The 23,377-nt window shown below is 44.0% G+C and overlaps 1 long non-coding RNA gene across 1 annotated transcript; it reads right to left on the bottom strand.

The window, feature by feature from the left end:
- Window positions 1-8,264: 8,264 nt before the first annotated feature.
- On the bottom strand, window positions 8,265-10,608 carry LOC123496898 (uncharacterized). Its single transcript, XR_006668997.2, has 3 exons — window positions 10,399-10,608; window positions 10,094-10,308; window positions 8,265-9,624 (listed from the first exon to the last, which is right to left on the bottom strand). It is a non-coding gene; the product is annotated as an uncharacterized lncRNA (long non-coding RNA).
- Window positions 10,609-23,377: the final 12,769 nt, after the last annotated feature.

Below are 23,377 nucleotides of genomic sequence, written 5' to 3'. Positions count from 1 at the left end.
CCTGACCTGGTCTCCTTCTTCACCTATATCTCCGAGGAAATAAGCCATCTCTGCGCGATTGTGGGGGCGGAGCTGGACAGGGAGGGTTTGCGCGCAGCCGTCGCCGTTGCCGGGCGAATCCTCTCAGGGCTTCGTCACTGGAATCCATTCGTGCCATTGGACGTCGTCTTTGAGGAGCTGGCTCCCGTCGACCGGGAGCGGGCTCTGCAGGCGGTGGCACCCTGCATCACCAACGTCGTGCGCCTCAAGAAGCAGAGGGACTTTAGTGGTGTTTAGGCGTCCTCTGCATGGGCATGTCCGTGTCTCGGCGCAACATGACCGTTGGATCAAACTCAGACGGTGCAGATCAGTCACTGTAGCACAAAGCATGTGGGTGAGTTTGGTTGCATTCTCATCCCAATATAGTTGTTCCCTCTTCGTGCATGCTCATCTCAGCACCCCTCTTCATGCATGCTCCTAGTGTATTTTTGTTAACCTACTAGTGCGGACTCATGCACTCTGCCAAACACCCAAAAGTGGGTCGAGAAGGGAACTTTTGCTCCCATGCACCCTTCATACACCCTGCCTAACACTGATTCGCCCTTCATATGGTTCATGTTCCATGGAGTACTGTAGCACCGTACTCTCCATGAGTTGTAGACCTAGTTCAGTTAACATTGATCTCACCGTTCATTCTCGACCGGACAGTCAAAAAAGGGGTATGTTAGATTACTGTTCATATAGTTGACATGCGCACAACATCATTTGTTATCGTCATATCTTACTACACTAGCAACAAGATTATTTAGTACCGACGGATGAACCGCTGCACATGCCTAGTAGTAGGAGTACTGTGTAAGTTCAAATGGCTGCCGTGTTTCGCACTCCTCCGTCGTAACAGTGGAAACGCTTGCTATAGTCATTTTTTTCTTCAGAAATAGTGGACACGCTCTAATTTGCGGATCCTCCTCGATGGTCATCGGGAACCTTGCTACTCACTTTCGCCATCGTGTGGGACAGCCAGCATCGGGGTCCACTTGCCATGCACTAAATTACTCCATACTAGAGTGCACAACTGCACGGTAGACTACACCGGTCGTAGCGCCGCAGTAATGCCCAATGAGAAGTTAAGTCACAAAACCCCTACCTTTCCAGCAGTAAGTTGGACGGACGAAGTAACCATCATTTCACTCTTCTCCCTCATCTTCCTCTCTTGAAGAAAACCCCAACTCGCTTCTCCCTCATCTTGTTCCTCATTTCTTCAAGAAAACCCTGACGCGCTTCTGCCATTGTTCTTCTCTCCCAAAGAAGGAAAGATGAGTGCATCAATGGTGTTGCTTCTGGCCAAGGCCGGGTCTTGCAACCCCGGTACTGATCCTATAACTCCCTCTCTGTTCTTCTTTTGAAAGTTTCTTGATGGGCCCTGGAGCACCGGTGAAAGGATCGAGAAGAGGTGTCTAGAGGGGGGGTGATTAGACCCTCAACAAAGAAAAGTAGCAGTTTTTAATTTCTTCAAGTTAAGATGGAGTTTTAGCACAAGTTTAAACATTCACAATACATTTCAAGCAAGCATGAAGAGTATATGAGCAGGAGAAAGTAAAGCATGCAAATTGCAAGAAAGTAAAGGGATGAGATTGGAGTGTGCAAACGCAATAGGAGACACGGAGATTTTTGGCATGGTTCCAATAGGTGGTGCTATCGTACATCCACGTTGGTGGAGACTTCAACCCATGAAGGGTAACGGCTGCACGAGTCCATGGAGGGCTCCACCCACGAAGGGTCTACGGAGAAGCAACCTTGTCTATCCCACCATGGCCATCACCCACGAAGGACTTGCCTCACTTGGGTAGATCTTCATGAAGTAGGCGATCTCCTTGCCCTTAAAAACTCCTTGGTTCAACTCCACAATCTTGACGGAGGTCCCAAGTGACACCTAACCAATCTAGGAGACACCACTCTCCAAAAGGTAATAGATGGTGTGTTGATGATGAACTCCTTGCTCTTGTGCTTCAAATGATAGTCTCCCCAACACTCAACTCTCTCTCACAGATTTGGATATGGTGGAAAGATGATTTGAGTGGAAAGCAACTTGGGGAAGGCTAGAGATCAAGATTCTTGTGGTTGGATTGGAATGTCTTGATCTCAACACATGAGTAGGTGGTTCTCTCTCAGAAAATGAATGCTGGAAGTGTAGGCACGTTATGATGGCTTTCTCCATGAATGGAGGCTGGGTGGAGGGGTATATATAGCCTCCACACAAAATCTAGCTGTTACATACAATTTACCAAACTTGGTGGGACCGAATAGGGAAACTCGGTCAGACCGATTCAGTTCAAAATGTGAACGTTAGGATTTTCGGTGGGACCGACATGATCAACTCGGTGGGACCGATGTTCTAGGGTTAGGGTAAAACCTCAACTCGGTTTGACCGATTACGCAAACTCGGTGAGACCGATTTTGGTAATGAGAAAACAGAGAGTTGGTCAAGCAAACTCGGTGAGACCGATTGCATATCTCGGTGAGACCGAAATAATTGCAACAGGTAACAGAGAGTTTGCAAGCCCATCTCGGTGAGACCGAGATCCCATCAGTGAGATCGAACTGATTAGGGTTTCTGGCAGTGGCTATGTCAAGTGAGCTTAGTGGCGCCGGATAGATCAAATCAGTGGGGCCGAGTTTTTCTTTAGGTTTAGGACATATGTGGAAATGAGAAAGTGGTTGAGGGTTTTTGGAGCATATCACTAAGCATTTTGAGCAAGCAAGCCATTAAGCAACACCTCATCCCCTTTTAATAGTATTGGCTTTTCCTATTGACTCAATGTGATCTTGGATCACTAAAATGAAAATTTAGAGTCTTGAGCTTTTGCCAATGCTTGTCCTTATCATATTGAAGGGGTTCCACATCCTCTTGTCCTGCCACTCCACTATTGAACTCATCTGAGATACACTAGATAAAAATATTAGTCCAACATGAGATATGTTGACATTAGTTACCAAAATCACCCAGGGAGCACTTGTGCTTTCAGTCTCCCCCTTTTTGGTAATTGATGACAACATACATCAAAGCTTTAGATAAAGATATGAAGAATAGCAAGTAAAGCTTTGGAAAGACATGTAACATGCATACGCTCCCCCTACATGTATGCAATCATGTGAATATGGAATATAAGAGCATGTGAATGCATAAGCATGATAGAGCAAGCAATGAGTTACATGTATCCTGGCTATATGCATCAGAGCAAATGATGTGACTATAGGAAATGTACCTCCATGTACATGAGTCCTTCTTGCAAACAATATGTACATCAACAAGAGATCATCATGCAAATGAGTGTGATGCATATACTTACCTTGAGGTCTTGAGCTGGCTTTGAAAGAGATGAACCTGAGTAAATAAGGTTAGATAACACAGGAATATCTACTGAACAGAGCAAGAACAGTAAACCACAAGAGTACCAAGATTGGGATGACATGTAGTGAGTGAGTACTTAGTACTCTATTGGATATAGACATGTCCCCAAGAGTAAAGATATGCAATGAATTCGAAGATTTTCTTCCCTTGGTTTTTCCCTAGGAAATAAGCTCTCTCCCCCCTGAATCTTATATATTAGATAATGGGAGAAGATAGGGAAAAGAAAATCAGAGCAAAACAAAATCAGAGTAAAACAATCATACCAAACATAACACATACTAACATGTCTTTCCCCGCTTAAAGACATGTGGATTTCTCTCCTCTTTGAATACCAAACATCTGGGAAGACTAAGAAGTCTTTCTCTCCCATAGGGTCTCTCTCTCCCTTTGATGTGATTAAGCTTTGATGTGATCTCTCTCCCCCTTTGACATCAATTTCCAAGAAGGGATTTTCTGGAGCATGAGTCAAGTAGGTTTGGTCCTTGAGTCACATTACAACGCAACATGTAATATAAGATGCTGGTAGAGGACAATAACCATTGAGTGGAGCTAGAACAAAAACGCAGAATGCAAATGGCAAAGTGTTTTCTCAGTATTGAAATCGGGTACTCCGAGTTATTTGCTTCGGTGGCACAGAGTTGTTTCGGTTTAGCCGAAAGAAACAAACCGGTGAGGCCGAATTCAACACAGAGAGAAAACAATTGTCATCTCAGCTCTCTAGGCAAATAAGATCTCACAAAGATTTGCAAGGAATTAACTGAAAGATTTGCAATGAATTGGATGTAGGGAATGCAGAACATAACAAGGAAAAAGAAAAGAGATCTAGATGAATTTTTTTTTGAAAAGGGGAACAAACATGCAAGAGACAAATGCAAGATCAGAGGAAAACACTAGAGAACTTCATCTAGAATTGGTCGGCGACATAGTCACCTATGTTAGAGTATATTGACTGAGGAGTCAAGTGAGAACACTTGATCTTAGGTCATACTCATCCTTTAAGCTCAAAATGGGGTTGCCATTTTTCGTTCAAGCATTTTGATGTATTCACATCTTGTTGAGCTTCTTTGACCCATGACTTGGGGTAAAGCTTCTCTAAGATGGAATGACATACCTTGGGTGGTGGTGTTGATCTTAATCATGTAGTTGAACTTGTGTACGATGCCCAAGGTTGACGTAGCTCATCAATGGTTGGGAGCACCACTTGTAATTTGAGTTCATCTACCTACATGGGTTAGCCCTGCAACGAAGAGCACTTGTGTATCCAAAATGACAATCATGAAGTTTGATACCAAATGAAATTTGATATAAAGAAATTGTCAAAGGATATGTTGAAAGGTTTCATGCTTCCTTGTCTTCAACCACTATATTGTAGAGACTTGGTGATGTATAGATTGCTCAAGATATGAATGAGTTGCAAATCATAGATTTGGATTCATCCACGTACCTACAAGGGTTAGATGACATGCAAGGGTACAAATATAGATCCAAGACATATGATCACCATCATAAGAGAAATATCAAGGGTAATAATCTAGCTTCCGCGATATAAGATGATTCTGGTCCGAGTCGATGGCACTGGACAATACTTGGGAGGACCTCAATGACCGAGGCAGGATCCACGCCCAGAAACTGGTTACAAAACCAGGTAACATCGTATGCAGGCATGCAGTTGATGACCATCTCGCCCATGGCCTTTGTGAACACATAAGTGTCAGAGCATGACACTCTCAACTGAGCTCAATCCATCTGTGAACAATAAACAACACTGAAAGTAGAATTACACATCCATCCAAAATGTACCTCCCAGGAATAAATCCAGTCTGAAGAGAGCTAATTACTTGTCGGGCTGCCCGAAGATAATAGCAATTCGTCTTCACTAAGAGCTAACGACTAGAAATCTGGATTTCTCGTTACTCATGTCAGCATTGTCACTTCTGATATCTCCAGGTCTTGTCACCAAAAACCTTCCCCGATTGACAGAACGCCCGGGTCTTTTCATTGCATTCACTTACAATAAGAAACAACCACCAGCGTTTGGTGCCGGGGAGGAGTTAGGAGCAGGAACAAGGAGAAGCGAGAACCACTTAAATGGAGGCCCGACGAGTCATCTACTAAAAAGGACCCTCCCCGCCTCTTTTCTGAAGATCTCCGCAAGATGACCCTTCTCCCCGCAACGATTTCCGCAACTGAGACCTTTTCCCACATCTATGCCAAGAGGGATTATAAGTTCATTCCATACCGGACCAGACCGTGCACATTCTTATTATGAGAAGGGGTCATTCGAGCCTATGGAAATTTAATTACTAGAATTAGAATTCTAGTAGTAATATAATTTTTCAGTACCAAAAACTTGCAGTACATCCGATTGATCGATCCCTAGTCACTGATTACATGCATGCCCGCGCCCACGCGGGTAAAGCCCAGTGAAGCTGCAGGGAGCACTGAGGTTCATGCCTTGCATGTATCCAAATGGAGTTTCTACTCCAAGTTTGAGGCATCAATGATGTTCAATTCACCTCTCAAACGGCAAAATACTTTCTCATCAAGCGGTTTGGTGAATATATCCGCCAATTGCTTATCGGTACGAACATGTTTAAGATCAATGTCTCCTTTAGCAACATGATCTCGAATGAAATGATGACGAACTTCAATATGCTTAGTTCGAGAATGTTGCACGGGATTGTGAGCAATCTTAATAGCACTTTCATTATCACAAAGCAATGGAACATGTTTCACATGTATGCCATAATCTTTAAGAGTTTGGGTCATCCAAAGTAACTGAGCACAACATGAACCGGCGACAATGTATTCCGCTTCGGCCGTGGATAAGGATACTGAGTTTTGTTTTTTGGAGGACCAAGACACAAGAGATCTACCAAGAAATTGACATGTACCCGAAGTCGACTTTCTATCAACCTTGTCACCGGCATAGTCCGAATCGGAGTAGCCAAAAAGATCAAAAGAAGACCTCTTAGGATACCAAATGCCAAAGTTTGGTGTGTGAATTAAGTATCTCACTATCCTTTTCACAGCCTTAAGATTACATTCTTTGGGGGCTGCTTGATATCGTGCACACATGCACACACTTAGCATAATATCGAGACGGGAGGCACATAGATATAATAATGAACCAATCATAGAGCGGTAAACCTTTTGGTCAACCGCTTCGCCATCCTTGGTCAAGTCAAGATGTCCACTAGTAGGCATGGGTATATTCATACCTTTGCATTCTTGCATGTTGAACTTCTTTAATAAGTCCTTGGTGTACTTAGTTTGAGAAACAAAGGTGCCCTCCTTAGTTTGCTTGATTTGCAAACCAAGAAAGAACTTGAGCTCACTCATCATAGACATCTCAAACTTCTCCGACATTAGCCTTCCAAACTTTTCACTAAAATGAGGTTTAGTCGAACCAAATATGATGTCGTCCACATAAATTTGGCACACAAATAATTCACCATTAACCCTTTTAGTAAAAAGTGTTGAATCAATTTTACTAATCTCAAAGCCTTTTTCAATAAGGAACTTGGTCAAGCATTTATACCACGCACTAGGAGCTTGTTTAAGACCATAAAGAGCTTTGTGAAGTTTGTAAACATGATCGGGTTTCTTAGGATTAACAAAGCCGGGAGGTTGTTTAAAATAAACGTCCTCCTCAATTTCACCATTTAGAAAAGAACTTTTAATGTCCATTTGATACAATGTGATATCATGATGATTGGCATAAGCAAGTAAGATGCGAATGGACTCAAGTCTAGCAACGGGGGCATATGTCTCACCATAGTCCATACCTTCGACTTGAGTGTAGCCTTCAGCGACGAGACGAGCCTTGTTGCGTACAACTTGTCCATCTTCATCTTGCATGTTCCGAAACACCCACTTGGTACCAATGATGTTGTGGTTGTTGTCGGGCTTCTCAACCAATGTCCACACTTGGTTCCTCTCGAAATTGTGTAGCTCTTCGTGCATGGCGTCTATCCAATCCGGATCTTCTAGTGGTTCTTCAACCTTCATAGGTTCAATGCTAGAGATGAATGAATAATGTTCACAAAAGTTAGCCAAACGAGTTTTAGAGCGAGTAATTCTCCCGGTTTGAATATCATCAAAGATTTGTTCGACGGGATCATCTCTTGAGACTCTTGCTCGAACGCGTGAGAGCTTTTGTTTGGGTCGGGGTGGAACATCTTCTTCATCATCTTGTTCTTCCTCTTGTCTTTCTTTGTTGTCGTTGGCGTTGTTGTTCTCTCATGGAGGTGGAAAGGAGGTTGATGAGGTTCATCTTGGTGTACTTCCTCGTTTCCTTCATCTTGGCGTGTCCCACTTGTGGATGCCTCCGAGTCAACTCGTGGTTCACCTTGTCATGAGGTAGAAGCTTCCACTTGGACGAACGAGGTACTCTCCTTCACCTCCGTTGGACGGATCTTGCCAATAGACAAGTCTTGGATTGCTTCCAAAGGATCTTTGTCACCTACATCAATTGGCAATTGCTCTAGTTGCGAGCCATTAGATTCATCAAACTTCACATCTACCGTCTGTTCAACCTTTCGGGTGAAATTGTTGTAGAAATGGTATGTGTGAGAGTTTGAGCCATAACCGAGTAGGAAACCTTCATGAGATTTAGGAGCAAATTTTGAATGACGATGCTTATCAAAAATGTAGCACTTAGAGTCGAATACCCGAAAGTATCCAACTTGGGGTTTGTTACCGGTGAGAAGCTCGTATGTTGTCTTGCCGAGTAGCTTGTGAAGATATAGACGATTCGTTGCATGGCAAGCTGTCTCAACCGCTTCCGCCCAAAAGTGTTTTGGCGTCTTATATTCATCAAGCATCGTTCTCACCATTTCGATGAGCGTCCGGTTCTTCCTCTCAACAACTCCATTTTGTTGAGGCGTGTACGTAGCCGAGAACTCATGTTGTAACGACCAAACCTCGAAGGATTTGAGTCTCTGTGCTTACCGTGCTAGTCCCTGGATCGAACTCGCTAGCACACACAGTATAGATGAATACCAGAATAGCAAGTGCATCATTTATTACAACGTATGATCCAGAGTATATAAAATAAAACAATCTGCATAGCACTTGGCTAGCTTTATTCAATCAAACAGCGGAAAAGTAGCAGAAAATAATGATGAGTCCCATCATAGCCCACTGGCGATGCTGAGTGTAGGCTCGCGACCCTAACGGTACCTTACTCTTCGTCTGAATATCCTGCAACATGAGACGTTGCAGCCATATAGGTCAATACTTTGAATGTATTGGCAAGTTACACAGGAGTAATAATATAGCAGACCTACATGTATATGCATAGTATAACAAAAGGAAGGCTTAGGGGTTTATTTTGCAGAAAGCTGGTTTTATCCTAATAACTACCTAATAGTCAATTTTATTATTTAGTTCTTTTATTACTACAATTATGTACACAAGGTTGAGTTGGCAAAATCAAATCCAACCTACCCTTTATTAAGTTGCCCACAAATATTATTAAGTGTCACATCTGTCAAGATCATCCAACAACTATAATGGCATAGTGGCTCAAATTTACCCATAACCAGGGGCACAGCTAATCATGATTAGTTTTTATACTCTGCAGAGTTTTGTACGCTTTACCCACTGGACCCAATCCGAAGATTAAGACGAAGTCTTTCAGAAGAGGTTCCCTTAACCACCTGACGGCCACATCCCACCTACATATGCTACATCTGTCGACACAGTCTGGGAAAGGGTTCCAACAACTGACCAACTAAGCCAGAGCCCATATAGCCAGTGGCCGCACATGGAAGCTACTAGTCACTAAGTCTGTCTGATCTTTTTGAACCTGGGCGGCATTCCACTTAGGGTGCACTCTCATGGGCGCATGGCCTTAGAAAAGGTGCAAGACCCCATGATGCCTTCCCTCAACACCAAGCAATACCACTTCCGCCCAGAGGTGAATTAAATCCTTAATTACTACTCAATTTAGTTCTTTATATAATCCTCACATAAACTCAATGAATACACGAACCACCCCCGTCTACAAAGCATAGCAAACTACAACTACCACGATTTGCAAAAGACGGGAAGATAGCTCAACAACATAGCAAAATAATATAGTAATCCTATACATGCATATACTCATAGTGTGATATAACTACATGCATAGAAAACAATAGGTAAAGGATGATCAACATGTAACTTGCCTTGGTTCTGGTTCAAAAAGTCACACTCTTGACAATAGCTCGTGTCGCACTCCGGACAATCTACACATTTCACACAATTCAACAAATCAATCATCGAAACACAAATAGAACCAAAACAAAACCAACAGCAAGAAAACCATTTTTAAAACTCAACAACCGCAGCATAACAGCACCTAAATTGCACTACGGTCACAACGCAAAAAGAAACACCTAAAACCGACAAACGGTTTGAAAGTTACGGCCTCCGAAAGATTTAATTCAAATTCAAACGAATTCAAATTTGAACAGTGCAAACATGTGCAAAGTTGGTATTGTGATAATGTGCTGATTTTTGTGAGATCATAGGAAAAAAGAATTACCTAAATTGGAGCTCCAGACTAAAAGATATAGCTAGTTGAAAATCTGAAAATAAAACAAAAAGAAAAGCAACAGAAAACATCTGGACTGTAGCGACTTCTGTGCGTGTCCTGTAGCACTGCCGCGTGGCAGCACGGGATTGGTGGAAAAACTCCTGCGCGTGCGTGCTCACCGGAAACAGAGGAACGGCAGCGGCGGTCTCGGGCGTCGGCGGCGGCGCTTCTCCGGCGGTGCTCCGGCGAAGGTGATGTGATGGGCGGAGGCGGCTTCGAGTTGTGGACGCAGTGGTGAGGTCAAACGACGACGGGGCGTGCTCTGCGGGCGACGGCAACGGCGAGAACACGGTGTGCTCCGGCGGCGGCGGTCGAGCTCGTTCCTCTCCCTCTGCTGCGTTTATGGCCACGAGAAGGAGTCAGCGAGAGCAGCGTCCAGAGGGAGTTAGAAAGGTGACAAGTGGAGCGGCCGGGGCGTCCTTACGGCGGCGGATTCGGACGGTGAACGACGGCTGTTGGCGGAGCTCCGGGCGAGATCGGGTTTCGCCCTGCAGCTGCGTGCGGCGAGTGGAAGAATCGGGAGAAAGGGTGCGGCGTTCCTCGCGGAGTCTTGCCCGTGTACGGTGTCCCTGAGGAGCACGGGATCGAACAGGGGCGCAGATCGATCCGGGCTCGGCTCGTAGGAAGGAGATAGGTGCGGGGCGTGTGCGTCCGACCGAAGGAAGGGGACGAATAGGCGCGGGGCCCGCTAGTCAGTGGCTGGACGCGACTAGCGGATCGGGTACGGGCGAGCGATGCGGTTCGGGTGCGGGCGTACCGCTTCGGCAGCGACTGCGAGTGAGCGGGCTGCGGGGCTGGCGGCGTGGAGCGATGGGGCTGGGTGGGCTGCGGCTAGCTGGGCCGCGCAGTGCTCTGCGCTGCGCGCTGTGTTTTTTTGTTTTACAAAACAACAGAAGTAAAAAAAATAACTAAAATTAAAACCATAGTATAAAAACTAAATAGAAATACTTAGACACACAGTAAAATCTATACTGCTAATATAAACTACAGGAACACTAGTTCCTCACCTAATGCAATTTTAGAAATTCATTTTGATGCAAAAGGCCACACAAACAGTAAAATAACACACAAATAAAATAATTTGGAGATTGGAAAAATTACCAGAACATATTAGATGAACTGGAAATAATATTCTGCACATTATGAACATTTTTAAACAGGGGAGAAGTCACGTTATCTCCACTCCAATAAATTGCCTTTGTTGCATAATGATTTGAATATTTCAGAAAAAAGCAAATAATGCAATAAAAATATGATATGCATGATCTAATAACATCCTAATTTAGGAAAATTGGGATGTTACACATGTGAAATCCCTTCTTCGTCATGAAAGGTGTCCACGTTTGCGTTCTTGAACTCCGTTCCGTTATCGCTGCGAGCCTTCTTGATCTTCACTTCAAATTGATTTTGAGCCTTCCTAGCGAAGTTCTTGAAGATCTTTTGGACCTGCGATTTATCATCAAGAAAGAACACCCACGTAAATCTTGAAAAATCATCGACTATGACTAAACCAAACGAGTTTCCACTGAGACTTTTATAGACGTTTGGAAAAAATAGATTGATATGAAGTAGCTCGAGCGGTCTTCTCATGGTCATGATGTTCTTCACGGGTGGCTTCCTCCAACCTATTTTCCTGCTTGGCAAGCACTGCAAAGTCTATCCTTGTCAAATATAACATCCTTAACACCAAGGATGTGATCACCTTTAATAAGCTTGTCAAGATTTCGCATGCCCACATGACCTAACCTTCTATGCCACAACCAACCTTTTGAAGATTTAGCAATCAAGCAAGTTCTAGGTTGAGCCTTTCTAGTGAAATCAACAATGTATAGATCACCTCTACGTATGCCGGTAAAGACCATTTTATGATTGTCTCTTCGAAACACTTGGCAATCTACTTCGGAAAAATAGGACATTGAAACCGAAATCGGCTAGTCTAGATACAGAAAGTAAATTATAGCCAAGAGATTCAACGAGCATGACATTTTGTATGGAGCTATCATGTGAGATCGCCATCTTAACGAGGCCAACCACCTTACCCTTTGAGTTATCACCAAAAGTGACATACTTTCGAGGGCCGTCGTTTTCAGCAAGCTCACGAAACATATCCTCTGGTCATGTGATCGGTACATCCAGTATCAAGGACCCATTCCTTTCCTCCAGCCATGTAGCCGCAGAGATTAGCCATAAGACCAAAGTGTATCATAGACTCATCGAGATCATAGTCACTATCATCATCCTCATCATAGTATCCATGTTCAACATCGTCTTGTGATTGATCATTTCCTAGAGAGAGTGATTCATTAGATATATGATCATGACAATGTTCCTCTTTATGAATTCTAATGACTTCAGAAATGATGGTGCTAATGATTCCAACATCTCCTTTGGCACGCATAAGGTCACGAAGCTCAAATAGACAATCGCCAAACTTAGGATCATTAGAATTCATCTTACTCAAAGCAATGGACTTGTGAAGAATCTCATCTAGGTTTTGCAAGGAGTAGTAAGGAAATCGTTCCTCGAGAAATCTCCATATGGTGTAAGCATAATCAAGAGTAGGCAAGCAAACAATCAAGTTTCTAGGCAAACCTCCAGTAATAAGATTGACAGTTCTAAGGTTGTGGATCATGTCAAGAGACTCGTCGGGGGTAGGATGCAAAGGATAAACAAGGGGCGCACAAGGGGTAGTAATGTACTTGTTCAAGTGATATTCATTGAAAATCTCAAGCATCTCATTTTTCCAAGCATGAAAGACTCTCCATCAAGTATAGGCACTCTATGTCTACAACTCCCCATTGTAGACTCATCCATCTTCCTCCAATGGTGATTAAACCAAAGCAATGGAGACCAATGCTCTGATACCAATTGAAAGGATCGAGAAGAGGTGTCTAGAGGGGGGTGATTAGACCCTCAACAAAGAAAAGTAGCAGCTTTTAATTTCTTCAAGTTAAGATGGAGTTTTAGCACAAGTTTAAACATTCACAATACATTTCAAACAAGCATGAAGAGTATATGAGCAACGGAAAGTAAAGCATGCAAATTGCAAGAAAGTAAAGGGATGGGATTGGAGTGTGCAAACGCAATTGGAGACACGGAGATTTTTGCTATGGTTCCAATAGGTGGTGCAATCGTACATCCACGTTGGTGGAGACTTCAACCCACGAAGGGTAACGGCTGCGCGAGTCCACGGAGGGCTCCACCCACGAAGGGTCCACGAAGAAGCAACCTTGTCTATCCCACCATGGCCATCGCCCACGAAGGACTTGCCTCACTTGGGTAGATCTTCATGAAGTATGCGATCTCCTTGCCCTTACAAACTCCTTGGTTCAACTCCACAATCTTGACGGAGGCTCCCAAGTGACAACTAACTAATCTAGGAGACACCACTCTCCAAAAGGTAATAGATGGTGTGTTTATGATGAACTCCTTGCTCTTGTGCTTCAAATGATAGTCTCCCCAACACTCAACTCTCTCTCTCATAGATTTGGATATGGTGGAAAGATGATTTGAGTGGAAAGCAACTTGGGGAAGGCTAGAGATCAAGATTTTTGTGGTTGGATTGGAATGTCTTGATCTCAACACATGAGTAGGTGGTTCTCTCTCAGAAAATGAATGTTGGAAGTGTAGGCATGTTCTGATGGCTTTCTCCATGAATGGAGGATGGGTGGAGGGGTATATATAGCCTCCACACAAAATCTAGACGTTACACACAATTTACCAAACTCGGTGGGACCGAATAGTGAAACTCGGTCAGACCAATTCAGTTCAAAATGTGAACGTTACGATCTTTGGTGGGACCGACATGATCAACTCGGTGGGACCGATGTGCTAGGGTTAGGGTAAAACCTCAACTTAGTTTGACTGAACACACAAACTCGGTGAGACCGATTTTGGTAATGAGCAAACAGAGAGTTGGTCAAGCAAACTCGGTGAGACCGATTGCATATCTCGATGAGACCAAAATAATTGCAACGGGTAACAGAGAGTTTGCAAGCCCATCTCGGTGAGACCAAGATCCCATCGGTGAGACCGAACTGATAGGGTTTCTGGCAGTGGCGATGTCAAGTGAACTCAGTGGCGCCGGATAGATCAAATCGGTGGGGCCGAGTTTGACTTTAGGTTTAGGACATATGTGGAAATGAGAAAGTGGTTGAGGGCTTTTGGAGCATATCACTAAGCATTTTGAGCAAGCAAGCCATTAAGCAACACCTCATCCCCTTTTAATAGTATTGGCTTTTCCTATGGACTCAATGTGATCTTGGATCACTAAAATGAAAATGTAGAGTCTTGAGCTTTTGCCAATGTTTGTCCTCAGCATCTTGAAGGGGTTCCACATCCTCTTGTCCTGCCACTCCACTGTTGAACTCATCTGAGATACACTAGATAAAAATATTAGTCCAACAAGAGATATGTTGACATTAATTACCAAAATCACCCAGGGAGCACTTGTGCTTTCAACCGGCCTAAGGGATGTCTATGGCTCTGGCTAAACCGTCGAGGCTCAGGGTACGAAGAAGCGCAAGCAGCCCGCCGAGACCATCGCAGACAAGCTCAAGGCCATCGCCCTGTCCAAGCCCCCCTCTCCGGGATCCCTCGTTAAGCAAGTCCAGGTAATATCTCTTCTTGACGATCTTTTTGGCGATCTTGATCGTGTTTTTTCATCCAACACGCAGTACTAGTACTAGTAGTACAACTTTCTGGGTGATCTTGCATGTGATTTTTGTGTGCCAAATGACGGTTCTAAATTGCTCTTTTGACCAAAACATGCGAGAGGTTGACATACATATGATTAATGCAGATAACACTGATTTCTTATAGATTACTTTCAACTACTTTACGAACATCAATGCTAGCTGTAGGAAATGCAACATTTTAGCTCTCATGCCTTCGAAGAGAGTATAATATCCTCAATAACTTGTGTTATGGATATTGCAAGTAATCCCTCTGCTCTCATGCCTTTGAAGACATGTTCTAGTGTCTTTGATCACTCATTTTTGTGCGTATATGTAGTCTTGTATGGAGTAAGATATCGAAAATCATCTTATATTTCTGAACGAGGTTTTAATAAAATATTTGGTTTCTGTTTTAATTAGAACCAGGCCCGCGGTGGAGATGAAGTTCTCAAAGTCATGCCGTGTCAACTGGAAGACCTGAGGATGAGTTCTACTACTAAACTATCCAGCTGATGTGTCCTTGTCGCCACGTGTCCTGAACGAGTGTTTTCCGGTAGCTTTGTTGTCAGGCGTGTTCTCGAGGGTGTACTTCACCACAACAATTTCCTAGTTGTGCCTTCGATTACGAAGGGTGTTGTTCTTGTAAAGCTTCCCGAAAAATCTGATGCAGACTATCTTTATCGTCATGTTTATGAATGGAAAGACCACTCTGTTAGGTTCTCCAAGGTTGACGAGATGGCGATGGTGCCAGTAGACATCTCTCATGAAGTCCATGGCCTAGTCAGTTATGTGGGGTACATCCCGTAGGTCGGTGGCAACATATAGTCCGCAGAGTTTAATTAGTGCGACTTTGCTTGTTTGTAGTAAGTACTATTGTTCAGTACTTGATTTGTGTGTGTGAACCCTGTATTGTTTAGTACTGCCGCTTTTGTTGTGTGGTGAGTCCTGAGAACAATCTATGTTAATGTTTGTCCACTCAATTCAATATGTATATTTTGAAGTATCCAGATCATCTTTCTTGTGAGGATGGTTTATCAATTATGGTTACACTCCAATATCTGTATGCATTGCAGGGTTTATCACACCACCAGGATTTCTAGTACCATGGATGTTCAGTCCATACGATTTGTCATGGCCTTTGGACTGTCCTGCTTGTGGGAGTCAGCAGGGGCCCTGCATGCCACCCGTAATTGGATGATCAACCTTGAACATAGTGATTTCCTAGTAAGGATTCACTCATGTCACATCAAGTAAATCTTATTGATTTACTGTCATGTTTTCTTACTTTTGTTGCAATTTTACCGTGCAGGTTTTGCCATGTGACATTCATTACAGAATAAACCATTTGGTTTGCTCTATGATGGTTATTTTTGTAGGTTTCACTTCTTATGTCATGTCAGTAACGAAGGCACTATCCATCACTTATATTACTAGACACAATTGGATCAGTCTGTTGTGTGAGTAAAATCTGAAGCCCTATGATGAACTGCAGTTTGCTTTAACAAACACGCCATAATTAGTCCTTCTCGCATTTAAAAGAAGTGAAGAAAAAGAATGGATCAAGGTCACGGAGCCTAGTGAAGTTAGAAAGCTGAAGTATGAAATCATAGCAGACCACAGACGATCACTGATGTCTCGCACATTGGTGCCACCTTCAGCACCGGATCGAGCAGTGGCTCTAGCATTGACAGCGGCAGCAGCTCAGTCTGATCCACCAGAGGATTGGGCACCGACCACGTTAGTGGATCAGGCTGATCTACTGGAGGATCGGGCACCAACATTGGCACCTGCTACGACATCGGCACCAGCTCCACAAGGAGCACCATCTCCGGCAGCAGCAGCGGCACTACCAGTCGCACGGGCACCAGCAACGGCTCCGGCACCTGCACCAGCACTTGAAGTTGCACTTGCATCTGCTCCGTCCCGTGCAGCGACAACGCAACCAGCACTTCCACCGGCAATAGACTGGGCTGCAGTTCGCACTGCATATACCAAAGTCCTTACAAAAACTGACATCTCCACCTTCTTGGAAAGCATTGGCAGCCCAAGTGCTTCGTTCTTTTTTCTTTCCATGTTATTTCACATGATTCACTGTGTTGATCTAACTATTTGTGTATGTCTTCTTGTTTGCAAACAAAGAATTCCTAGAGCAACAAGGGAGTCGTTCAATAATCTAGGCGACCATGGCCAAGTTTCTCTTACCATGAGAAGCCTTGGTGTGAATGAACCTGCTCAATATACCGTAAGTACGAAGGATGGTCGCATGATGATTGATGCTAAAGGATGGTCAAGGTTCAAAACTCTAGCAAATCTTGCGGTAGGGGATGATGTCAAAATTGAAATTTCTCGGCAAGGATGTAGCGACCAGACCTCAAATGGTCTGTGCTGCTGTGCACCAGTGTCATCCCTGGATCAGTAATGCTGACACGCACAGTACAAATGGAGGATTTATAACAGAGTAGCAATCACACACTTATTACATCGAATATCTCCAAAGAGATTAAGTATGATAATCATGGCTTAAGGCCATCTAATAACGATAACAGCAGAAGACTTGGAAGATAAGTGAGTCCATCAACTCCAGCGGCATCACTGAGTATAAGACCACGACCTAAGGCACCTTACTCGTCGTCTGAAAAGTCTGCAACATGAAACGTTGCAGCCCGAAAACGGGTCAGCACATAGAATATGCTGGCAATGTAACACATAGAGAGTAATGAACAATAATAATGCTATACTACATGCATATATGGTTGGTGGAAAGCTCTACGGTTAAAGTTTAAGCGAAAAGCCAATTTTTCCCTACTACAAAGAAATAAATTTTATTTAACTATCATGGTGGTTGTTAAACATTGAGAAGGTACCTCCAACTCAATCCCAATTAAGTGTCATCATTAGCCCAACCAAATTAATTAAAAGTAACATGGTGATGAGATTCAAATGATAATCCAGGTACTAGATACTCAAGTTGTCCATAACCGGGGACACGGCTAACCATGATTAGTTTGTACACTCTGCAGAGGTTTGCACACTTTTCCCCACAAGACTCGATCGCCTCCGCTTGATTCTCGCACTGCATGATGTTTGAGAAACGGATGACCGAGACACAGTCTTTCAGAAACAATCACTCTTTACTCTGGATGGACCGGTACACCTACTTTCCCCTACATCTGCTAGCCCACCTCTTCAAGAGATCTTGTAACCTACTCAACTATGCTAGAGCCCATAATGGCTTGTGGCTGCACACAGAAGTTTCTAGCACGAACAATCTTATGATCCCTTTGAGCCTGGGTGGCGGACCTTATAAAATCAGACAACACTGGGTTCTCCAGGTGCCTCAATCCACCCAGATGTGTGTTTTAGTTGCCACCTTAGGTAAACCATTATTAAACATCTCACATCTGTCATGAATATCTCTCAAACCCAATCCACGTCTACGAGCATAGCATGGCAATAATAATAGCAACGTAGAAGTAACTCCCAAGGGTTTGATAAAAAGAACAGGTAATAGGTACTACCTCAACTACTTCCCAATACCCACAATTTAAATAGATCCTAATCATGCAATGTTTGAGGAATAGATCTAATGCAATAAAAACTGGGTATGGAAGGTATATGATCAAAGTGTTACTTGCCTTGCTGATGATCCGCAAAACCTAACGAGTCGAAGTAACAAGCGGCACACTCCGGGTACTCTATCGCAAACAAACAAGCATACAATCAGTACTCATCTAATGCACAGGTAAAATTTGAATGAAAGATCCAACCAGAAAGTTCAACTTAAGAACTCCGGTTTGCAAAAAGAATCAACTCGAAAGAAGCAACGAAAGTCAAACGGCGGAAGAAACAAGCTTCGTTTACTAATCTGGATCTAGGTCAAATTTTACTGTAGCAAAAACTTGTTTGAGTAGGTTAAACGGAAAGAGAATTTCGAGACGAAACTCTAGGCGCTTGAATCGCCTGATTCCGATAAACGAGCGATAAGTTAAACAGAAACGAAGATTCGATCAGAAATCGAATCTGAGATAATCGCAGAAAAATCCGACGAAAAAGAAAAACGGACGAACGGTTAAAGAACGGACGTTCGTTAACAGAGAAAAACCGACGAACGCGTTTCGTTAAAACGAACGGTTCGGTGAACGCTCGCAAAATAACAAAACCGAAAAAACCGATCTAGGGTTTTTTTAAACGAACGGTTTTTTTAAACAAAAACCGGCGACGAACGAGGCGAGGCAGTACCTCGTCGGGGCAGAGATCCGGCGGGGCGCGGAGTGCGGCGGGGGTGCGGGGCTCGGGGGGTGCGAGGGGCGGCGAGGGGGCGGCTCCGGCGACGAACGGGGGCGGCTCCGGCGGCGGCGGCGGGCTCGGCGGCGGCGGCGGCGGACGAGGCGGGTGCGGGCGGCGGCGGGCGAGGTGAGAGGAGGGGGGGTGCGGGTATTTATATGGGGGGAGAGGGCTCGGCTTGGAGGAGGGGGCGGCCGGGGAGGCGTGCGGCGGCGGGACTCGGCGCGGCGGCGCTCCCGTGCTGGGGAAGGAGAGGGCGACGGGGTGGGCCGGCGCTTGGCTAGGCTTCGGCCCGGTCGGGCGTCGCGCAGTTTTTTTTTAAACGTTCCGCGGAAAATAATTCACAGAAAAATATAAAATAAATTTTCCCCGTCTAGTTAGAAAATCTAGAATAGGGTGAACATTTTTTTAAATCAAAATAAATATTTTGAAAACATGCAATATTTTTAATGCAATAAAAATTGCAAATAAAATCCGAATAAATTCCAATAAATGATCTTAACATTTTACCTCCAGTATTTCAATTGTTTTGGAGAAGTCATATTTTCTCCTCTCGTTTATTTTTAAAATGAAATATTTTTCCGGAGAGAAAATAATTAAAACCAAAATCCTCGTCATATTATTTGATGAAAATCAAATGTGAAAATTCGAGAAAATCCCCAACTCTCTCCGAGGGTCCTTGAGTTGCTTAGGATTTATCGAGGATTTTGTCAAAATGCAATAAAACATGATATGCAATGATGATCTATGTATAACATACCAAATTGAAAATTTGGGATGTTACAAACCTACCCCCCTTAAGATGAATCTCGCCCTCGAGATTCGGGTTGGCTAGAAAACAGGTGGGAGTGGTCCTTCCGTAGATCTTCCTCTCGCTCCCAGGTGGCTTCATCTTCCGTGTGGTGACTCCACTGGACTTTGCAAAACTTGATAACCTTGCTGCGGGTAACTCGGCTGGCATACTCAAGAATCTTAACTGGTTTCTCCTCATAGGTCAAATCACTTTCCAGCTGAATCGCTTCCAGTGGCACAGTATCTCTCAGCGGTATCTCAGCCATCTCTGCGTGGCACTTCTTCAACTGAGAAACATGAAATACATCATGTACTCCAGACAATCCTTCGGGCAATTCCAGCTTGTATGCAACCTCTCCCATACGTTCCAACACTCTGTATGGTCCGATAAAACGGGGTGTTAACTTTCCCTTAACTCCAAAGCGCTTCACTCCTCGAAGTGGTGATACTCGAAGATACACTCTGTCTCCGACTTCGTGAACTGTCTCTTTTCGTTTAGAGTCAGCATAACTCTTCTGCCTGGACTGGGCTACCTTGAGCCTATCGCAAATCAACCTCACTTTCTGTTCAGACTCCTTAATCAAATCTGGTCCAAACAACTGACGGTCTCCAACTTCGTCCCATAACAACGGCGTTCTACACCTCCTTCCGTACAAGGCTTCGAAAGGGGCCATCTTCAAACTGGTCTGATAACTATTGTTATAAGAAAACTCCGCATATGGCAAATTATCGTCCCAACTAGATCCGTAATCTAGTGCACATGCTCTCAACATGTCCTCCACAATCTGGTTGACTCTCTCGGTCTGTCCATCTGTCTGCGGGTGAAAAGCTGTACTGAATTCCAGCCTGGTTCCCAATGTTTCATGTAACTGCTTCCAAAACTTCGAGGTAAATTGGGTTCCTCTGTCTGATACAATGGTCCTCGGAACTCCATGCAAACATACGATCCTGGTCATGTATATCTTTGCCAACTTAGCACTGGTGTAAGTGGTCTTTACTGGAATGAAATGAGCCACTTTCGTCAAACGGTCGACTACAACCCATATCGAGTCATAGCCTGAACGAGTCCTGGGTAATCCTGTGAAAAAATCCATGCCTATTTTATCCCACTTCCATTCGGGTATCGGCAATGGTTGTAGCAATCCTGCTGGCTTCTGATGCTCTGCCTTCACTCTCTGACACACATCACAAACTGCTACATGTTCCGCAATATCCTTCTTCATTCCGGTCCACCAGAAAGTATTCTTCAGATCCAAATACATCTTGGTATTCCCTGGGTGAATCGAGTAAGGTGAATCATGGGCTTCTTGCAAAATCAACTTCCTGATCTCCGGATCGTTTGGCACATATACGCGGTCCTCAAACCATAAGGTATCGTGCTCATCCTCACGAAATCCCTTGGCTTTTCCTTTGCTCATCTTCTCCTTTATCTCTTCAATCTCCTTGTCTGTCTTCTGGGCTTCTCTGATCCTTCCCATCAAGGTAGACTAAATCTCCATTGTCGCTAAATAGCCTCTTGGGACTATCTCCAAACATAGCTCGCGAAGGTCCTCGGCTAACTCCTGAGGTAACTCTCCTGTCATGAGGGTGTTGACATGACTCTTGCGGCTCAACGCGTCTGCTACTACGTTAGCCTTTCCTGGGTGGTAATGCAATCTCATATCATAATCTTTAATGAGCTTCAACCGTCTCCTCTGTCTGAGATTTAACTCCTTCTGCGTGAAAATATACTTCAAACTCTTGTGATCTGTGTACACCTCACAATGGTTTCCGATGAGAAAATGTCTCCATGTCTTCAATGCATGCACCACGGCTGCTAATTCCAAATCATGCGTAGCATAATTCTTCTCATGGGGTTTAAGTTGTCGTGAAGCATATGACACAACTCTTCCTTCCTGCATAAGCACTGCTCCAAGTCCTTGACGAGAAGCGTCGCAATAAACTTCATAGTCCTTGCGTTGATCTGGCAGAATCAACACTGGTGAGGTAACCAATTGTTTCTTCAACTCCTGGAAACTAGCTTCACATTCCTCAGTCCAATTGAATTTGGTGTCCTTCTTCAATAGCTCAGTCATGGGCTTAGCAATCCTTGAGAAATTCTCGATGAATCTCCGGTAGTATCCTGCAAGTCCAAGAAAACTCCGGATTTCTCCAACTGTCGTGGGTGATTCCCAACTTGTCACTGTGTCGACCTTGGCAGGGTCTACTGCTATTCCTTCTCCAGAAATAACATGTCCAAGGAATCCAACTTCCTTCAGCCAAAATTCACATTTGCTGAACTTGGCATATAACTGATGTTCTCGGAGCTTCTCAAGTACCAATCGTAAATGCTCCTCATGCTCTTCCTCGTCTTTGGAAAAGAATAAAATATCATGAATGAACACCACGACGAACTTATCCAAAAACTCCATAAACACTTTGTTCATCAGGTTCATGAAATAGGCAGGTGCGTTAGTCAGTCCAAATGACATAACGGTATACTCATACAATCCATATCTGGTGGTAAAAGCCGTCTTGGGTATATCCTGCTCTCGAATCTTTAACTGATGGTATCCCGATCGTAGATCGATCTTGGAAAATACTTTAGCTCCTTGTAGGCGGTCAAACAAATCATTGATCATCGGCAGTGGATACTTGTTTTTGATGGTCACTTCATTCAACCCTCGGTAATCAACAACCATCCTCAGCGATCCATCTTTCTTCTCCACTAGAAGTACTGGTGATCCCCAAGGTGACGAACTTGGGCGAATATAGCCTTTATCCAGTAACTCCTTGATCTGCTTCTTAATTTCCTCCAAATCCTTTGCTGGCATCCTGTACGGTCTCTTAGATATTGGCCCTGTGCCTGGCAAAAGTTCAATTAAGAACTCAATGTCTCTATCTGGTGGCATGCCTGGCAACTCTTCTGGAAATACATCCGGATAATCCTTCACCACTGGTACTTCCTCCTGTACAACTCCTGATAAGGAATTTACTTGAGTCCTCTTCGGCATATGCCGGGATACATACTTGATCCTTTTTCCTTCCAGGGTGGTAAGCAAAATCGTCTTGCTGGCACAATCGATGTTTCCTCCATACAACGATAGCCAATCCATTCCCAAAATCACATCCAAACCTTGCGATTCCAAAACAATGAGGTCTGAGGGGAAAACATGCCTTCCAATGGCCAATGGTATCTGAAAACATCCTTGGGTTGCCATATACTCTGCTCCTGGCGAGGTTACTAACATAGGGGTTTTGAGAACTTGGGTGGTCATCTTAAACTTATTCACGAATCCCCTTGATATGTATGAATGCGATGCATCAGTATCGAAAAGAACGGTTGCAGTAAATGACTTAACCAAAAACTTACCTATTACTGCATCAGGCTGAGCTTCAACCTCCTCCACGTTGACGTGGTTCACATGTCCTTTGTTGAACGGGTTCGGCTTCTTCCCAGAGCTTCCATTGCCATTTCCATTTTGGGCTTCAGGACAATCAGTTGCATAATGTCCAGTCTTCTGGCACTTGAAACAAGTAAAGTGACTTAGATCCCTCTTGGTTGGGGTAGACGGGTTGGTGCGGTTCTCTCTGTTGCCTCCTCCATTCCCATTTCCATTCTTGGAGCCATTATGGTTGTGCGAACTACCTCCTCCATGGGTATGCTGAAAC

This window comes from Aegilops tauschii, chromosome 1, assembly GCF_002575655.3.
Source record: "Aegilops tauschii subsp. strangulata cultivar AL8/78 chromosome 1, Aet v6.0, whole genome shotgun sequence".
NCBI lineage: Eukaryota > Viridiplantae > Streptophyta > Magnoliopsida > Poales > Poaceae > Aegilops > Aegilops tauschii.
Note: the sequence above shows the minus strand (reverse complement) of the source record. Positions and strands in the feature narration are given on the sequence as shown.